General features: G+C 45.5%; 1 long non-coding RNA gene across 1 annotated transcript; it reads right to left on the reverse strand.

Annotated features, from left to right (window-relative positions):
• Nucleotides 1-66: 66 nt before the first annotated feature.
• LOC135281180 (uncharacterized) lies at nt 67-6,182 on the reverse strand. The gene is made up of 3 exons (XR_010347921.1): nt 6,153-6,182; nt 1,498-1,579; nt 67-220 (listed from the first exon to the last, which is right to left on the reverse strand). It is a non-coding gene; the product is annotated as an uncharacterized LOC135281180 (long non-coding RNA).
• Nucleotides 6,183-16,135: the final 9,953 nt, after the last annotated feature.

Below are 16,135 nucleotides of genomic sequence, written 5' to 3' on the forward strand. Positions count from 1 at the left end.
AGGAAAAAAATTAAGACTTAAATTTTTATTAGCAATGAATACTATTTTAACAACACATGCAGATGAGATCACAACAGATTACCCAAGGAAAATGGTGTCTTCTGCACTAGTTTTTGTCTTCAAACAGACACTTGGATGTCAAGGTGATGGTGAGCTCTTCTGCAATAATCCTGTCTCTGGACCACTCTGTGAGACAGAGGGAGACCTGAAGAAACCTGCCCTTGGGGAAAAGACCAGAATATTACATTTTCCTCATCTCCTAACACAATTCCCTAATCACCATTAAGCAATTATCCCTTTCCATTTGCTCTAAAAGGAAAACAAGTGATAATGTAGATTAACTTAAATGGCTGATGATTATTCAGAGATGTAGGGTCGACAAGAGTTTCCCTAAATTGAGCAGACTGTGATATGAACACTTTTCTTTGTGATCAAGGCTTTAGTATTTCTCCCTTGAATTCAGCTTTGCTCAGTCTTCCAAAGGGGCTGCACATAACAGCACCTCTGGACTGGCAGCCTGGTACATTTAAAATAAACTTTGTTATTGGTGGGTTGTTGTAACTGTCACAAAAATTTTAAAATTACATTCTCCTACAGCCCACTAGAGAGGTGTTAAGTCATTAAAATAATGTGTGGTTAGTTCGTTTGTTTATTTATTTATAAAGGTCATACTAATGGTAATTTAGTGGACCAGCAAACTTTGCTATTTCAAAATAAAATACATAACTGTTGAATGTGCTTTCTAAAGCTGTTGCACTGGCATCTGCTGTTCAGACTGTTAATACTTTATTATTTTGAAAAGCAAGTTAAATTAACTCTCCAGTGTTAATGTACATTGCACACACACATGGGCACCCCATTTCGCTCGTTCTGGATGAGGCCATGACTGTATAAACAGAGACATTTCAGAGAAATGTATTCACTGGTTTATCTTCAGCACAAAACACCAGATAATAAGGAGCTAATATTTTGATTTTTCACATGAAGCGCTGCAGTACAGTCCCACTCATTCCAAGGTTGGTGCTGAGAGGAGTAAGGCAGCTCTTGCAGGATGTGCCTCCCTTGCTGCGTGGTTCATGGTGCACCCCAGAAGCCTGCACATTCTTGCTTTTCTTAGAATGGATGTTGAGTTGTCTTTAATAAAGTGCACTCCTACTGAGATCACTTTTAATGCAATGGTGGAAGTCTCCAAAAAGACATTTAAGCTGTAGAAATCTGTGTGAGTAGCAATGCTTAAGGACTAAACCTTTCTACTGTGCCACTAACAAAGTGCTTCACCTTCTGCATAACTTGTGTTGTTACCAAGAGCCCATTTTGTATTGCTGAAATTAACAGAGTAATTCTTATTCATAAAGCCTGTCTTGCTGGCCTCATTCCTAATGACTTTGGTAATGCAATAAACTTTTGCCACTTCCACTGTGCAGGAACTGTGCTCTGCAGCATTCCCACCACCTCTGTGCATCAGGTGAATTTGATTTTCCTGTAGGCTTTACTTACCCACATTTTGTTGTCCCTGGGCCTGGTGCAGCCCAAGTGGCTCAAGGCTGCTTTTGGGAGCATGTGTGGTCCATGTTAAAGGCTGAAAGCAGGACAACAAGGCAAGTTTGAGTTTGAGGGATGCTGATGAGTTGGTTGGGGCACAGTTTGATGAGAAGGAGGCTGTGATCATGGGAAGGTTACCTGGTAGTTCCAAGGTCAAAGTGTGGGATTGGAGGCATTTATTTTACTGTCACACTGATGCTCTGCTAGAGAGAACATAAACTTGGAGCACAGGCTGAAGTAACTGGTATTTGTTTTGCTTTTGAGTTTTTACTTCATTTGTCCTGTCTACACATGTCTGAACCTCAAATTCCAAACCACGACTTAATCCCTTCTCCTGTGGAGCCCTTGGAGGTAGAAAATAAAGTTGTGGTAAATCATATCATTACATTTTAATAGCCAATATACAGTAAGTAACATTTTTTCCTCCCAAGGGAGTTATTTAATGTTTAATGAAAATAGCAATTTGCATAATTCACTTGCAGTATAAAGGTCACCAACAATCTGTCACTAGGACAACAGGGTAATTACTCTAAGATAACTATCTTCCATGGACAAAAGAATGTTAATTTGTTGAAAAAGACTATTTAAAATTACTGTATTTTAATTATTATATCATCTTTATTCTATTTTTAAGAATGTCAGAAGTTCTGCAGCAGAGCTGTGCATCACTTTCTCAAAGGCAGTGGGTCTTGAGACCAGGCAGACCAGGCTTCTCTATTAGCTGCTAGATGAATGGCAAAAATATCCACAAATATGAGAAGTCTGAGGGAACCTGAGTGATGGACCAGAGGAGAAGAAGGTGTTTGGGTCCAAGACACAGTGGTGCCACACTGTGTCCCCTGTGTGCTGGGATCAGGAACACTCTGATGGTCATGCTCCATCACCAAAACCTCTTGGGTCACAAATAAAGTGTTGTCCAAATTAGGGCCTTCGTTTTGAAGTTGTGGTCTTGTTAAAAATAGGTTAGAAACTGTTGTAAAATAGTTGATAGATCATTGAGCATGTACTGTTAGTTTGGTTATTATGTTGTAAAAGGGGTTAAAAGGGTAGTTATGAGAAATACAGTACTCAGTGTACCACAGTACAACGAAGCAAAGTGCATCACCCCCCAAGGGAAACGAGCCAGTCTGGACAGAACAGTAATGGGCCAATAAAGCACCTTAAACCTTCATGCAAATGAAGGCTCCCAACAGAAACCAGTCCAAAGGGACAAAAAAACAGGATAAAAAGGGGCTTCTGACCCACTGAATCTGTGCTGCTCCATCTGGGACATCAGGGACATCACTGCTGAAAAGACCCAGCACCGGTGTTGCAGCATCCTCAACAGGAATGCTCCTGCTTTCCCTCGGGGCCCCTTGCTTTAGGCCTTTCTTTTTCTTGTAATAAATGCTGAAATCACTTTAGTAGCGGGAGCCTGCTCTTGTTTTTATCAGTCTAAGAGAAAACGAAGAATGTTCTTAGCAAAGCACAACTCAGCCAAGCACTGGACACCTGCATAAGCAAGCCCAGCCAAGGACTGGACATCGTGGCATCCACACAGGAACAAGCAGATGATGGAAGTCTCTGCTGGGGCCGTGTGTGGAGCCCAGCACTGATCCTGACAGCTGCAGACTAGAGGCTGCTTTGGGCCGGGGGCCACCACCATGCCCAGAATGTTTGCCAGGAGTATCCAAAACTGGCATCCAGCTACCAGCAGTGCTGGAGAACCCTGCATTCCCGGGGGAAATGTGTCAGAACCGGCCTGCAACACCGACTTCCTAAATTGTGAGTCTAAGCAATGCAGCCACAGCCACACGGGAGTACTGCTGGGCTGGAGCAAATGCTGTCACTGTGTATCTCATTGTCCTGCTTCTCTGCAGAGATTCCTATCAGGGAACAAGCAGGGCTTGTAAAGATGACTCAGTCTAATAGAATCCTTTTCCCATTGCCTGTAAAGCCAGGAGGATTTCTCTCTTATCCTGTAGGTGCACCATAAGGGTGTCTTTAACTCAGGCAAGTGTCCCTGAGTGAGTGACACACTGTTTGCAGAGGGACAAACCTACTTTTGCAACTCAGCACAATGGACCAAAACCACACTGTGTTTAATTTAATGATTACTCCTGCACAAAGCTTTCAAATAATAAGCACTAGCATATTTTAAACCTGAGCAAGCTAAACATTTAATTTACTATTCACTTGACACCACTTTAGTTCATTAAAACCTCTGCAGCACTGGAGAAGGTGAAGAGGGCAATATGATTAAGATACCATGGTTAGGGCAGGGCAGGGGTTTCTCTCATCTGAGACCTGAGGGAATCCTGTTCTTTCCTTCAAAGAGAGCAGTGGTGGTTCTCCTTGGCTGGGCCTGGATGGAGCTCCAAGCACCAGGCCTCCCTGCAAGGTGATGCTTTGGGGATAAGCCCTGCACTGAACAGGATGACCCCAGCTGTTCACCTGTATGTCCTCAGAGGAGTATTTTTAAGGGATATGATATTGATAACTCAGATTACCTCTGCTGTGATTTAGAAGGCATCTAATTGCATTTATACAAATAATTATATACATGAATATATATTTAAATATTAGTTGCCACTGTGAAATAGAGGTGATATATCAACTTTATTAATAAAATCCTGGCAGTTATGAAAAGATGGGGGATGCCACAGCAGCAGCAGTGAGGGGCTGCAGGTGTTAGGGCTGATGTCCTGGTCTGGCCTCAGTCTGAGCCCATCCCCAGGGAGGTGCCCAGGGCTGGGGCTGTTCCTGCTCCCCTCCCAGTCCTGCTGCCACCCAGGGACCTGAGGCACCACACACAGCCAAGAGCTGAATGTGCAATTTCTGCAAAATCTGTCTTCTGCTTGCATTTAATCACAGAACTTCTTTTTCCACCTCCTCACAAATCAAGACCTAAGAAAACAGCATAAGATTCAGTGCTGGATTTAGGCAGATTTCTGGTCAGAGGCTTCTCTGCTCTGCAAGCCCTCCACCCCCTATGTCAAGCCAGGGTATGACCATTCCAGGTGTAGCTTTCCAGCTACTGGAAGCCATCTCATTTGAGATCTGTGCTGGTCACCTCTGTTTTGAATTTAGGTTCTGTGTGATTTCCCAATGCAGAACTCTCATTAAAGAGAATTAGAGCACAATAAAAATAGGCTTATGGGGACCAGCCTGTCCAGTCATTCAGGAGGTTCCTTATAGGATTATTTTCTTGAGACACAAATGTGTGTAAATAGTCACTAGTGGCTCTTTGGTATCCTTCCTAAGAGTGGCCAATAGCAGATATACAGAAGAGAGCTTTCCAGTAACAGACTTATGGAAGAGCTTTCCAACAGCAGCATTTCCACACAGTATCCCAGCTTTAAGCTGTCTGAAGTTTAGGCCTCCTTAAACCACAAGTGGCATACTTGTCTTAAAAAAAATAATGTAACACAGCATCTAAAAATAATCCCATGGAGTCATACATTCTCTTGTTCCTCAGGATTTGAATCACTGCAGCTGACTCCACAGTGTCATAAAACACGTTTTGAGAATGAAAAATATCCAAAAATTTCCTAGAGCAAAATACTTAAACAGAATCTCTCACTCTGTAAAGCACATACCTAAGCTGTGCTGTTTCAGAAAGTGCTGAAGGCTCTGGATGAGGATGAGAAGTTCTGGCCACTCCTTGGTGCCCAGAGGCTACACATGGCCAGAGCTGTGGGCACCCCACCAGCCTGCGTGCAGCTCAGCCTGCATCAAACTCTTACTCACAGTTGTCTTCCCAACAATTCAAACCCTGAAAACAATTAAACTGCTAAAAACCTGATTATTCTCCAAAGCTGAGGGCTCAGAGCAAACAGCAAAGTGCAGCTGCGGGACCAGAGCCATCCCTGCTGTAACAATGCTCCCGCAGCCAAGAAAACTGACTCAAGCTGGCAACGAGCAGGGGGCAGGGAAGTTGTCTTCACTGTCGTTATGCATTTTTTCCCTCTTCAACCAACAGTTTAAAGGAGACACAGAGGAATGACTGGACTCCAAATACTCTATTGACTGAATCTACAAATAGGAAAACCCCTGTTGTTCACAGTCTGCTGCTCAGGTGGTTTCTGGTAGCCCCTAAAATGACAAGAAGACTCATCTCCAAAATGCTCAAGCTGTGAAAAATAACAGTATCCTATTCTTATGTACTACAATTTCATATTATTTTTATTTGGGAGCGTATGAAGGAAAAGAGGTTAAGCCAAGCCCTGGATTTAGGCAGGCGATTTCTCTTTGACTACAAAAAGGAAAAGGCTGAGCCACCCTCATTTAGGTGGCTTTGATTCATCCCCCAGCGCTAGCTCTGAACTGGCTGTGCGTGGTCATCACCGCGTGCTACAAACACTCCTGAACGCCCGGAGCAAGGTCTGTACCCAAGGACTGAGGCGCCCTGGTTTGGGAAGCTGGGAAGCGTTGCCCTCAGAGAATGCAAGTACTAAACCAGAACCTGTCTGCAAGGTGCTCGTGGGGAAAAGGACGCAGAAGTCTGATAGCATCTCCCCCTGCTCCACCCCTTCACGCTAATTATGTGACCTGAAAGCTCGTGCCTTAATTAGCCCGAAAACAAATAACGCTGGCTCCTCCTGGTGGCTGATCCCGCCGAGCGAGCTCACCTCGCAGGCAGCGGGTGCTGGGGCTGAGCGCTCATCTCCTCCCGGCCGAGCGGCCGCGCTCTCTGTGCGCTGTGTGCGCTCTGTGCTCTGTGAGCTCTCTGTGCTCTCCGTGCTCTGTGCGTGAAATAAATGGGCAGGAGATCTTTCTCCTTTTTAATGCCTTTATTAAGAAGAATCAGCTCAGGTGGGGAGAAATCGACGGGTTGCGCCCTCGCCGCCGTTGCTCCCAGGCGTGGCACGAAGCAGGAGGATGATGCAGTTTTGTCCGCTGGTCTGCAGACAGAACTGGGGACTGTGTCCTCACGGGAGAGTCGTTGAGTCCTTCCTTTGTTGGTTTAGAAACCCGGGGGGGTCTCTTTAATCAGTTTCTTTTCAGGTCAGGGTGAGAAATAAAAAGATCCAAGCAGGTACGGGACTATGCTCCCATCCTTAGACGTCACTTTAAGTCACTTGTTGGCTGGTGATTTTAGGGGTTTTTTCTTGTAAAAACTGTAAAACTGTAAAAACCCAGGGTGCACTGCATTTCTTATTTGCATGTTGTCTCTGGTGTCACTGCCCATTCTCTTTACCCTGGAGGGTTTCCCTTGGTATCTTCTTGGCATACGGCCAGCATCAGGGAAACAATCAGTTAATCACCTGCCATTAACAGGTATTTGAAGAGCTTTTCTTCGGCAGCGAAACCAAAGGAGTCTGACCCGGTCTGGCTTGGTTTTTTTAACTCTGAAACTTAAAAAAAATACAACTTTCTATTCATAACAGTGCGCTCCGTGCTCTGTGAGCGTTCTATGCGCTCTGAGCTCTCTGCGCTCTCTCTGTGCGTTCTGTGCGCTCGCTGCGCTCTGTGTTCTCTGTGCGCTCTGTGTTTTCTGTGTTCTCTGTGCGCTGTGTTCTCTGTGCTCTCTGCGCTCTCTCTGTGTTCTCTGCGCGCTCTCTGCTCTCCGTGCGCTCTCTGTTCTCTGTGCGCTCTGTGCTCTCCGCGCTCTGTGCTCTCTGTGCTCTCTGTGTTCTCTGTGCGCTTTGGGTGTTCTGTGCTCTGTGCGCTCCGTGTGCTCTGTGCGCTTTCAGTGCGCTCTGAGCTCTGTGCTCTGTGCGCTCTGTGCTCTTTGCGCTTTCAGTGCGCTCTGTGTGCTCTTTGTGTTCTTTGTGCGCCCTGTGCTCTCTGTGCTCTGTGTTCTCTGTGCGCTCTGTGCTCTGTGCGCTCTGAGCACTTTTTGCGCTCTATGATCCCTGCGCACTCTGTGCGCTCTGTGCTCTGCGCGCTTTGTGCGCTGTTGGCACTCTGTGCGCTCTGTGCTCTTTCTGCTCTCTATGATCCCTGCGCACTCTGCAGCGGTGCCCGGAGCCGCCCAGAGAACGCCTCCAGCTCCTGCTGTCTCCACCGCGGCCGTCGCGGCCACCACTCTGCCCCTGCCGTCGGTCGGGTTTGGCCGCTCGTGGGCTGGCAGTGGTGACAGTGTCCCTCGGCACCGCAGGAGGATGGGCTGTGGGTGATGCTGCTCCTTAAGGGGCCATTCCTGGAGCGCGCTGCTGGGACTCGGCCCCGCACATTCAGCTCCAGAAGGAGGGCTGGAATAACAGAGCTGAAAAGCTCGCTGATGCAGGGGGTAACACGTACAGTTCAATAATAAAGGAAAGCAGCTGGATTAGGAATTGAGCCAGTTTGTGTTCCCTAAGCCTACCCAGCATTCATTTTTTGAACGGAACAATTCCCCTCAGCACAGAGGAACCAGCGTCCCTCTGGGAGGCTCGGCTCAGGCGGGGGTGTGGGCAGGTCAGAGGACACTGTGCACTTTCATGGTGAAATTTGAATAAATATTCTGCATGGAAACAGGCCCAGTGACTGAGCACGCTGGCAGGCTAGCCTGGAGACCTGGCTGCCTTTGAAGGACTGTGGTTATAATTACTGTCACCATTACTTGCATCAAAAATTGCAACCACATGAGTTTGAAGCCTCATCACTTTTAGTCAGTGCTTTAAAGTCACCTCTCTCTTATGTACACCCAGAGGTTTTCTTGATCTGTTTTTGGACAGTGAGGAATTATTTATTTTTATATACAGATTTCCCACTTAACCATGATAATACAGTAAACAGGAGGCTGGGAGGAACAGGAGTAATATACCTGCACTCTCACCCTGACTATACAATTCAGCAGGGAGCAGCCCTGGATGTAATGCTGACTAGTGTTACAGAAATCCATCATACTGAAGATGCTGGTGCCACAAAATACAGAAAGGGGATGAGGATTACCTCAGGCTGTGTATTGTCAGATATTCTGTATGGAAGAAATTCACACAAGCCAGAACTTTTTACAGGTGTGAGATATGAGACCTCTGTCAGTTCCCTCTTCATCCCTCTTATTTTCTGACAGCTGAAGTGCTGAATGGTATCAAAGGAATATCTGGTTCCTAGGGAGAAATAATATAAAAGTCCAGTGGTGCATTTATATTTGTTCCAGGAATAGGATAATTATTTGGTTTATAGTTAAACAAGAGGATCTGTGCTCCCCATTTCCTCTGTATGTTCATCTGTACTCCAGTACAAGGGCTAGAGAGGCAGATCTTATATACAGCTCACATATGATTCCCATCTCTGAGCCAGAAAAGGGTGTAGTCCAACAAACCCTCTTCTGTTAAGCCCCAATAAGCATCCATACATGGGCACCTTTGACCCCCAACACTTTATCAACTCCACGGACAGACACAGCTGTGGAGCACAGTGACACAAGAGAAGCCAGAGGACATCAGTTTTCAACCAGTAAAAAAACCAAACAACAACAACCACAACAAAAACCCCAGACAAGACTCCCCTCTTCCATCAAGAACAAGAAAAAGATCCAGGAAAAAAAATTTTAAAAATTGAAGAATGTATAGATGTGGTGACACATCTTCTCCGGTATTTTTCTCAGTTTGGGGAACGGGTGAGGGATGAAACCAAAATGTATAAAAGAAAGAAGGCTTGAAATAATTTGGATATGTATTTTAATGGGCTAAATGTCATTTAAACATGCAAGTATGAACAGCCAGTGGGCTGCCCTCAGGAGCTGGGTGCATATGTAAAGCACAGCATCCCATGAAAGGTACAGGAGTGAGCACCCATTCAGGTGCAGTACCTCTGTGAGGAACTTGAGCTTGGGCAGCCTGGGTTGGACGAAAGCTCCATCCAGCCTTGCACACTGCCTCCTGTACTGTTTCATAGCAGATTTCCAGAAGAGCTTGTGAGAACAAGAAAATGTGCAGCTTTGCCTTCCTGAATTGAATAAACTGTAGCCCAGCCTCCAGCAATGTGCAGCTCGGGGACTTCCTGAGCCAGATGTATTGTCTTTATGTGCAGCAGTTGCCCATGGACACTTGGCTGAGTCTGTTCTCCCAGAGCATGAATCCATGCTGTTCATGGGTGTGCAGCTGTGCCAGCTCACAAACCAATGCCCCACTGGTGATGCTGTCCTAGATAAGTGGCATGTGCTATATTTTCTCTTTATCTAGGCTGCAAAGTCAGTGGGAAATTTGTATAAAATGCAGCACAGATAAAAAAGAGAAGATTATTTCTATAGGTGGAAAGACTTTGAAGTGACAGTACTATATTTCTTTAAGACTGAGTTTGTGTTTGTTCCTGCAGTGCCCATTATAAGGAGATCATATAGTAAGTTGGGAATAGCTCTGTGCTGTAAAAAATCTCTTTTTCTCCAAAACATATTTGTGTGTAGTTCCCTTCTTCTCCATATTTAAAGCAAATGGTCCTTTTTCATATAATTGTTATGTGGAGTCAGAGGCAAATATTGATAGATAGTGACAGAGTTTAATTTATTTCTTTGTGGAAGATTGATTTTTCTTGGGTTTCGACAGCACTGGCTGCCTTCCCAGAAGCGTTTCTGAATTTATCACTGCTGGGTGCCAAACTGAGACGGAAAAAACAGTTTTTAAATACAAAACCCCTCAAACTAGGGGGCATTTCAGCTTGGGGAAGTTCTGGCCATTACCCCGAGTGCCACAGGGTAAGGACAGCTGAGAGAAATTGAGGCAGTGATTTATTTAACAGTGTCAATGGAGGGAGATCAGCCTTAGAGAAGGATGTTCCTGTCTGCCATGGGGTAATTACTTCTCACTCCTAACTTTTGGTTCATACTGAAGATTTTTTCCTTCTTTGTCACAGTTGTGCCTAGGCACTGAGAGAAAGAAACGAGAGTGTAAACTCAGACAGACTTGCCCATCTGCAGTACTTTGCAGTATTCTAACACTCAGAACCACTGTGGGAATCCAGCTGCCCAAATTGTTGATGGGCAGCAGTTTCACTTCACATTGCCTGGCAGAGGAAATCTCCTGACCTTGCTTTTTAAGCTGCTCAACCTTGTGAGTTTCGTAGCTCCTTCTGATGGCAGTGTCTGCAGAGGGCAGGGTGAAGCCCACTGCTGAGGCATGAGGGAGGTGACATTCCTTGGAGGCACACAGGGATGCAGCTGCTGATGTGACTTGTGTAACATCACATCACTGGGGCTGCACGCACTTGTACACAGCTGAGCTCAGCCATGGTGCTCCTCTGGTGAAGTACAGCTGCTCTGTCTGCTCTTAGTATCATCCCACAAGACAAACCAGGAGCCAAGGCAAAGTAAATTGAATTTTGTACTAAACTGGAAGGATTAAATACTTTTATTGACTTCATCAGACTGGGCTCAGAGTGAAGACATTTAGGTTTTGTGCCAGGGTCTGTGGTGTATGGCTCAGCAGTCCACGTTAGCACCATTGCACCATTCAGCTGGTGAAGTTACCATGGCTTTTCTCTGTGTAAAGCCCTTGTAGCAGCTGCTCCTTGTTGCACTCATCTGGCTGGGCAGCTCTCAGCACATCCTTCCTCAAGGGGTTGCAGCGGGGGGATGTGGAACAAACAAAAGTAGAGACAAGAGGTTGTAAAGCAGTGTCAGGAGAAACACCCTGTTCCATCACAAGATCAAGAAAGGTAACAAAAAGTCCGGGCACCCGGTAAGATCAAACCAAGCTCCACTGCTCAGTCTGCTCGGAGATCCTCCCTCCCCTCCCTGCAGCAATGCGGCAGAGCCTCTCGCTCCCTCTAACGTTAAAACAATGCTTAATTTAAAAGAAAAGGAACTCCGATTGCTCTGATCACTGGTTTTCACCACCTCAGGGAAAATGGAATGCCCCTCTCATTTCCCAGGTGGGAAAGTGAAAGTGACGTTCTTTCCCTGCCCTTTCCCTTTGCAGTGAGCTCTGCTGGTGAGCCCGGCTTCCCCTGAGACAGGAGAGGTCTTGGGGCTGGCAGGGGAACCTGGTGTCTCCTCCCAGTGAGAAGCACCTCCCAGCTGATTCATTCGAGTTGAAGAGGAGAACCTCTGTTTTCACCAAGGATCTCACCTCTCTGAAGACTTTTTATAGTTAATTCTGCTCCTCTCTGGGCTTGGCAGCAGTGACTGGTGCTGTGAAGCACAGCAGCCTCCACTGATAAGCCCTGCACTGTGCATATCTTCCTTCCTTTGAATGTTTTCTATCGGGAAAGCACCAATTTGTATTTCGTATAGAAATTGCTCCCAGCTTCCAGACTGGAAGGGCTTTTCTCTGACAGAAGTAGAGGTGTACTGAAATGTTTCTGCTCTTCTGTGGCATCAAAGGAAGCAGCATGTGACAAAGAAAAAGAACAAAGGGGGACGTGGCCACTGGTTCCTGCCTTCCTGCCAAGCAAAGATGCCCTGGAAGAGCTCCCCTTTCCCTTTGCCTTTCCCAGCAGATGGTTCTTCTGAGTGAGCACAGGAGTGCCACAATGCCACTTTTTCTCTTGTCCCAGTGTTAGGTTCTACCATTCAGTTCTGAGTTTTGACAGCACTCTGTTTTAAGAGAAGCACATTCCTCCTTTAACCTCTGCCCTGGCGATGGGAGCTGCAGACCCTGCTGGTCCCTTTGAGAGGAATACAAGACACTCCTCATACTGAAAGGACTGGGATGTGTTTCTGGTTTGAACTAACAGTGTGCTGGGTGGATTTCATCACACACGCAGGGGAAAGAAGTCTGTAATCCCACATCTTCCATTGTACACAGCCTTAGGTCCTACTGTGGTACTCTTTGCAGCATGATAATACCAAATTAAAGAAGGTCTGAGGAGCTCAGTATATACATATATATATATACTCAGCTTGAGTATAGAGAGGTTTCTCTCCCCATCTAGCTAAATTCTAAAGCACGGGGTAAGATTTCAGCTGTTTAGGTAACCAATACATTTTCTGTATAAAAAGCCCCAATGGCTTGCCTATGCACTAGAGCACACCTTCAGGCAGGTTTAAACCTGTACCACATGTCCTAATGCTTCAGGAATCATCTAAAGCATAGTATGTACAAGAAAACAGGAATAAAGAGATGGCAGCACACTGTAACACCAAAGCACCTTTCAAAAAAATTATCCTGGGCATAATTTCTAATTACTTAAAATTTAACCTCAGGAATTAGCATTAAGAGGGATAATAACTGCCTGACTGTATCAGAGCAGAACAAGTTCACAAGCAAAAATTCATTAAGGAAAATTCTTTCTTGGTAAACTACAGTGAAAATGACTGGAGGGATTCATACCTGTGATCTGGAGATATGTCAATTCTCTGAAAACCTAATACAGAATTTAGTGTATGCAGACACCTTCCCCAGAAATAGCAAAGAGAAATCACAGTAAAACCAGGATTTCTCTTTAACTTGTACTGCTTTCTGAGTTCCTCTATATATGTTTTACCTAAATCTTAAGAATTTAGCACCTAACCATGCTGGTTTTGTCAGGGCCACGCGTAGAGAAGCTCCAGGCAATGTACTGAAAAACAGAAATGGGTTTTATTTCTAGTGTGGAAAAACAAAGCAAATGGTGCTGATTAACCTCTAGGGTCTGTCAGACTGCTGTGGGAGCACTGATATGATATTTCTGAACATTCATCTAGTTATCAGCATAGGTTGTTTTGTCACTGTTCCACTTCTGTTGAAGACAATCTTGTGGAACAGTGTTCCACACGTGTTCAGAGAATTCCACTCAAGATGTCATGGTCCATACAGCTGATCTCATCCACTCTGCACACACCTATAGCCCAGGAGCTTCTCCTTGGAACAGAGCATCATTTCCATTCACTTCCAGATTCCTTCAGACAAATCAAGTCATAAAAAGCACTTTAGCTAAACTGATACTCCCACCCATCCAACATCCATCTCACTTAGAGGTAATTGAGCAGGGGATGTATTCAACACATACAGAATTTAAAGTAAAAAGCATCTAGAATCCAGTGTTGTTTTGGAAAATATTGTACTCATCCTCTAGCTGTTTCTAATTACAAATAGGTATTATGAAATATCCATTTATTTCATAAATGCTTTGCAGGTCACTTGACAGGGAAGATGAATGACGTCATCAGAATTCCTTTTCTTTTATTCTGGATGAGGGATGTGGTATTCCTGACATTAATATGCACCCATTGTGCAAGGTCCCTTCATAGGGATATGTTGATCTGCATTTGAAAATAGAAAAAATCAGCACTGTCATGAATGTTCCTGGAGCAACTCATTTTAATTGGGCTTTTGTTGTGAGAATAGCGAAAAGTGACACTGAAATTTGAGAATTTGTAGCCATATCCAGAATTTAAATTGAGATCTCCCATATGGAAAAAAAAAAGAAAACCTCTAGGATATTGTATTGCCCACTCCATTATGTGGTAGTTAATAATTAAAAACATGCTGCAGTTCCTTTTATGAATTCATAATGTGGAGATGAAGGATTATTACTGCAAGTCGTAATTTGACATACAATAATCTTGACTGTATTTCAGTTACTTGCAAGCAAAGCTTAATTTCCTTTCTCAATTTTGATGATACAAAGAAAGAATTAACATCAGATGTTTCCTCTGTACTTCCGCAACTCTGAAGGGCTTTCATTTAGCAGAAAATAAAATTGCACACAGTTTGCTAGAGCACTTCTCCAAAGCCCATCTTACATGTCACACAACAGACCTGTCATCCCTTGGGGACAGGCCCATGACTGGCTGCCCCGGGGGCTGCTGCTGCTGCTGCTGTGATGGATGGCATCCCTGCAGGCCTTGGGAACGCGCTCTGATCCATCACAAACTCGAGGGGGGTGGATGGCCTGCAATTTCCTAAGGTAGAATTATTATATTTATGTCCCCCAGACACTGCAGCTGGTACCTACCCCGGGGTACAGCCAGGAGCTCCTGTCCCAGCTCTGTTTACCTGCTCCTCAAGCCAAGCTGAGCTGGGGAGCAGCTGGCACAGAAACACCTCCTGCCCAGCAGCTTCCCGGGAGGGGAGGGAAGAGTGCAAATAAATGGACTCTGGGGTTAGCAAGACAGCATGGTCTTCTCAAGTGTATTTTCTGTGCTGGCTGTCACAAAGAAGCCACTCCCTAGCTTGAAGGGGTAAAGGAAGAAACATGGAAGCATCTGGAATGGCATAGCTGGACTCTGGTAACTCCGAGGGGATGGGTGCAGTGCACTATTGTGTCCCAGCCCCTAGGACAGCACAGCTCATCAGCAGTGCCTTCCTTGCAGAGTAGCTCCACTTACACAGAGGAAGGGGTGTCACAGGCAACCACACCCAAAGCCATTAGGCTTTCTGGGTTCAAATCAGTGTCCTGGTTTCCACCTGAGCACTTTTTCAGGAGGAATCCCTTGGCTGTGCCTGTGCTGACAGGCACCTTGCAGTGCCCAGACCACGTGCTGGACCATGTGTGGCACCATGCCTGTGGCTGTGGCACTGAGCTCCCAAGGCCTGTGAGTGACACATGTTGGGCACATCTGAACAGTACCAGGGAATGTGCCCAGGGACTGCACCTACATAATTTCTGATGGATGGCCCAAAGCATGTCCAAGACAGTCCTCTCCTAACCCCAGTGCTTCTGCCCCATGAGCTGGACATGTGCTCTTAGCCTATATTTCCAAGTCTGCGTCCAAAGATGGTGGGAAGGGAGAGAATAGATCTGCCTGGTCCTTTCTCTCCCTCTCCCTCCTCTCACACTCTCTCCAGCTGCCATAGTGAGTGAAGAATCTGAAAGGGCAGATGTCTGTCATTAGTGAAGGGCTGGCATGCAGCCCTAATTGCAAAAGGTTGCAGAGCGTGTGAGGCACCAACAAGGTCTCCCAAGTGCTATGTGCAGTTTGTCACAAAAGCTGGCATTTCTGGCTGCAGCCAAGGACTGGTGTCTGCATTTCCATGTCTGCACACATCTTCCAATACCTTTAATGCAAAACAGCACTGCTCAGTTATAAAAAGCTCTCTGTACTTTATGTGTCTGGTATTTCTTCATATTGCTGCTGGCAAATCTTCTTGCCAAAGAAGCTGTGGGTACAAACATGGTCTTTGCAGATGTGGACCACAGGCACAGCTGCTTCCTAGCCAGGCAGATGTGGTTTTTGCAGTGTGTGAAGCATGTAGATAATGGCACAGTGTATGTGGGACTCATCTGCAGACTGCATGGAAGAACTCCTCTCTCAGTAACTGGCACACCAGTTGTCCAACTTCCAACAAAATGCCAGTGACTGGATGTCTCCGGATCAGCTCTCTGCATCACACACACAGGATCCTTCGTGATCCTTGGTGTTGATACAGTGAAAAAAGGAGTGACTGAACACCAGCTACTGTTCTGTCTGCACACTGTTGTCTGTGGGAGCTCATGCTCTGGGTCAGACCAGAGGCAAACAGGAGCACTGCATCCCCTACAGCTCCATCCACAATCCCTTTGTCTCTGGAGCCCTCTGTTGTATCTCCTGTTGGGCTGCCTAGATATGTGCTATTATTTGAGAATTATTTGAGCACTTACTATGTTGCAAAGGTTAATTAATTAGGTTTTTTTAAAGTTGGGAAAAAGAAAAGTTGTGTGTAAGTGTTCCTAAGTATTATAGAACAATGGTTCACAGCATCAGGTTTTTTCCAGGTATTTCTTTGCAGCTTTATCTTCCTATCCTGGTACCACACAAGTTTCAATTACCAGCACTAGTTCAGCA

This window comes from Passer domesticus, chromosome 1 (genome assembly GCF_036417665.1).
Source record: "Passer domesticus isolate bPasDom1 chromosome 1, bPasDom1.hap1, whole genome shotgun sequence".
In the NCBI taxonomy this organism is placed as follows: Eukaryota; Metazoa; Chordata; class Aves; order Passeriformes; family Passeridae; genus Passer; species Passer domesticus.